This window comes from Palaemon carinicauda, chromosome 6, assembly GCF_036898095.1.
Source record: "Palaemon carinicauda isolate YSFRI2023 chromosome 6, ASM3689809v2, whole genome shotgun sequence".
NCBI classification, from domain to species: Eukaryota; Metazoa; Arthropoda; class Malacostraca; order Decapoda; family Palaemonidae; genus Palaemon; species Palaemon carinicauda.
In genome coordinates, this window is record NC_090730.1 from 163,728,209 (window position 1) to 163,733,208 (window position 5,000).

Below are 5,000 nucleotides of genomic sequence, written 5' to 3' on the forward strand. Positions count from 1 at the left end.
TCCAGGGAAATTTATTGTAAGGAAATTCACTCTATTCATTGCAAAAAAATGCATATTATATATTTATTAACTCAAGGGAAATTTATTGTAAGGAAATTCACTCTATTCAATGCAAAAAAATGCATATTATATATTTATTAACTCCAGGGAAATTTATTGTAAGGGAATTCACTCTATTCAATGCAAAAAATGCATATTTATTTATTTATCAACTCATGGAAATTTATTGTAAGGAAATTCACTCTATTCAATGCAAAAAAATGCATATTATATATTTATTAACTCCAGGGAAATTTATTGTAAGGAAATTCACTCTATTCAATGCAAAAAATGCATATTTATTTATTTATCAACTCATGGAAATTTATTGTAAGGAAATTCACTCTATTCAATGCAAAAAAATGCATATTATATATTTATTAACTCCATGGAAATTTATTGTAAGGAAATTCACTCTATTCAATGCAAAAAATGCATATTTATTTATTTATCAACTCATGGAAATTTATTGTAAGGAAATTCACTCTATTCAATGCAAAAAAATGCATATTATATATTTATTAACTCCAGGGAAATTTATTGTAAGGAAATTCACTCTATTCAATGCAAAAAATGCATATTTATTTATTTATCAACTCATGGAAATTTATTGTAAGGAAATTCACTCTATTCATTGCAAAAAAATGCATATTATATATTTATTAACTCCAGGGAAATTTATTGTAAGGAAATTCACTCTATTCAATGCAAAAAATGCATATTTATTTATTTATCAACTCATGGAAATTTATTGTAAGGAAATTCACTCTATTCAATGCAAAAAAATGCATATTATATATTTATTAACTCCAGGGATATTTATTGTAAGGAAATTCACTCTATTCATTGCAAAAAAATGCATATTATATATTTATTAACTCCAGGGAAATTTATTGTAAGGAAATTCACTCTATTCAATGCAAAAAATGCATATTTATTTATTTATCAACTCATGGAAATTTATTGTAAGGAAATTCACTCTATTCAATGCAAAAAAATGCATATTATATATTTATTAACTCCAGGGAAATTTATTGTAAGGAAATTCACTCTATTCATTGCAAAAAAATGCATATTATATATTTATTAACTCCAGGGAAATTTATTGTAAGGAAATTCACTCTATTCATTGCAAAAAAATGCATATTATATATTTATTAACTCCAGGGAAATTTATTGTAAGGAAATTCACTCTATTCAATGCAAAAAAATGCATATTATATATTTATTAACTCCAGGGAAATTTATTGTAAGGAAATTCACTCTATTCAATGCAAAAAATGCATATTTATTTATTTATCAACTCATGGAAATTTATTGTAAGGAAATTCACTCTATTCATTGCAAAAAAAATGCATATTATATATTTATTAACTCCAGGGAAATTTATTGTAAGGAAATTCACTCTATTCAATGCAAAAAATGCATATTTATTTATTTATCAACTCATGGAAATTTATTGTAAGGAAATTCACTCTATTCAATGCAAAAAAATGCATATTATATATTTATTAACTCCAGGGAAATTTATTGTAAGGAAATTCACTCTATTCATTGCAAAAAAATGCATATTATATATTTATTAACTCCAGGGAAATTTATTGTAAGGAAATTCACTCTATTCAATGCAAAAAATGCATATTTATTTATTTATCAACTCATGGAAATTTATTGTAAGGAAATTCACTCTATTCAATGCAAAAAAATGCATATTATATATTTATTAACTCCAGGGAAATTTATTGTAAGGAAATTCACTCTATTTAATGCCAAAAATGCATATTTATTTATTTATCAACTCATGGAAATTTATTGTAAGGAAATTCACTCTATTCAATGCAAAAAAAATGCATATTATATATTTATTAACTCCAGGGAAATTTATTGTAAGGAAATTCACTCTATTCAATGCAAATAATGCATATTTATTTATTTATCAACTCATGGAAATTTATTGTAAGGAAATTCACTCTATTCAATGCAAAAAAATGCATATTATATATTTATTAACTCCAGGGAAATTTATTGTAAGGAAATTCACTCTATTTAATGCCAAAAATGCATATTTATTTATTTATCAACTCATGGAAATTTATTGTAAGGAAATTCACTCTATTCAATGCAAAAAAATGCATATTATATATTTATTAACTCCAGGGAAATTTATTGTAAGGAAATTCACTCTATTCAATGCAAAAAAATGCATATTATATATTTATTAACTCCAGGGAAATTTATTGTAAGGAAATTCACTCTATTCAATGCAAAAAATGCATATTTATTTATTTATCAACTCATGGAAATTTATTGTAAGGAAATTCACTCTATTCAATGCAAAAAAATGCATATTATATATTTATTAACTCCAGGGAAATTTATTGTAAGGAAATTCACTCTATTCAATGCAAAAAAATGCATATTATATATTTATTAACTCCAGGGAAATTTATTGTAAGGAAATTCACTCTATTCAATGCAAAAAAATGCATATTATATATTTATTAACTCCAGGGAAATTTATTGTAAGGAAATTCACTCTATTCAATGCAAAAAATGCATATTTATTTATTTATCAACTCATGGAAATTTATTGTAAGGAAATTCACTCTATTCAATGCAAAAAAAATGCATATTATATATTCATTAACTCCAGGGAAATTTATTGTAAGGAAATTCACTCTATTCATTGCAAAAAAATGCATATTATATATTTATTAACTCCAGGGAAATTTATTGTAAGGAAGTTCACTCTATCCAATGCAAAAAAATGCATATTATATATTTATTAACTCCAGGGAAATTTATTGTAAGGAAATTCACTCTAATCAATGCAAAAAAATGCATATTATATATTTATTAACTCCAGGGAAATTTATTGTAAGGAAATTCACTCTATTCAATGCAAAAAATTGCATATTATATATTTATTAACTCCAGGGAAATTTATTGTAAGGAAATTCACTCTATTCAATGCAAAAAAATGCATATTATATATTTATTAACTCCAGGGAAATTTATTGTAAGGAAATTCACTCTATTCAATGCAAAAAAATGCATATTATATATTTATTAACTCCAGGGAAATTTATTGTAAGGAAATTCACTCTAATCAATGCAAAAAAATGCATATTATATATTTATTAACTCCAGGGAAATTTACTGTAAGGAAATTCACTCTATTCAATGCAAAAAATGCATATTATATATTTATTAACTCAAGGGAAATTTATTTTAAGGAAATTCACTCTATTCAATGCAAAAAATGCATATTATATATATATTAACTCAAGGGAAATTTTTTGTAAGGAAATTCACTCTATTCAATGCAAAAAATGCATATTTATTTATTTATCAACTCATGGAAATTTATTGTAAGGAAATTCACTCTATTCAATGCAAAAAATGCATATTATATATTTATTAACTCAAGGGAAATTTATTTTAAGGAAATTCACTCTATTCAATGCAAAAAATTGCATATTTATATATTTCTTAACTCAGGGAAATTTATTGTAAGGAAATTCACTCTATTCAATGCAAAAAATGCATATTATATATTTATTAACTCAAGAGAAATTTATTGTAAGGAAATTCACTCTATTCAATGCAAAAAATGCATATTATATATTTATTAACTCAAGAGAAATTTATTGTAAGGAAATTCACTCTATTCAATGCAAAAAATGCATATTATATATTTATTAACTCAAGGGAAATTTATTTTAAGGAAATTCACTCTTGCAAAAAATTCATATTTAGTATATTTATTAACTCAAAGGAATTTATTGTAAGGATATTCACTCTATTCAATGAAAAATGCATATTTATTTATTCCTTAACTCATGGGATATTTATTGTAAGAAAATTCAATGTTTCTTAATTCCAGTTAAATGTAAAAGAAATTAATTAAAAAAAAAAAAAAAGTTTTCCTTTAACTGGTTCATGAAAATATTATTTCAACTCTGTTTAATGATGATCAACCTGCTGTGATTATGTCTAGTAATTTCATTCATAAATTTGTCAAAATAAAGAGTAAAACAATATGAAGTAGAGAGGAACAAAGTAGAGCGCAGACCTCCGCCGCGGCAGCTTATTTCTCGACCTTTTGCTCGACCTTGACCTTAGACCTTAACATGTATTATTTGGCGTGGATTTCCATACACTGAAAAATGAACCAAATTTGAAGTCTCTGTGACAACGATGTCCAAACTTTTTGGCTGATTACGTGAATTGGACATTTTGCTTGACCGTGACCTTGACCTTCTAAAATTTAATAATTTCCAGCTTTTTACATAACAGTTAATCCCAGCAAGTTTCATTACTCTACTATTGAATTTGTGGCTATTTAACTTTTATAATGACATATTTGCTTTTATGGTTTTAATTAAGTTTTATTCTTTGTATATCTGTTTGAGGCTCAAGGTGAGGATGGCAGGTTCATCCATGGCAAGATTCTTGGACATGATATGTCGTATAATGCTAGTAGTATTTTTAGTTTTATTTCAGAAGCAAGTCTTCTGAAAGCTATTTAACTTTTATAATGACATATTTGCTTTTATGGTTTTAATTAAGTTTTATTCTTTAATTATAATAAACGATATCGGCGACAATGACCTTCAATGTCAGGATGCATTTATAGAAGTTGATAATAGTTTATATAGGACATATCTGTTTTGACGCTGTTACTGTTTTTAGAATGATATATTGTTAATTTATTCTCATCATTTATTTATTTCCTTATTTCCTTTCCTCACTGGGCTATTTTTCCCTGTTGGAGCCCTTGGGCTTATAGCATCTTGCTTTTCCAAGTAATAAACACTCAAAATAAAATGTTTTATTAATAGTAGCAACATTAAATTTGGTCTTTCGTATATAAGCTATAAAACTTCAAAAAATCAAGAGGGAAGAGAAATAAAATAGAACAGCGTGTCCAAGTGTACCCTCAAGCAAGAGAACTACTC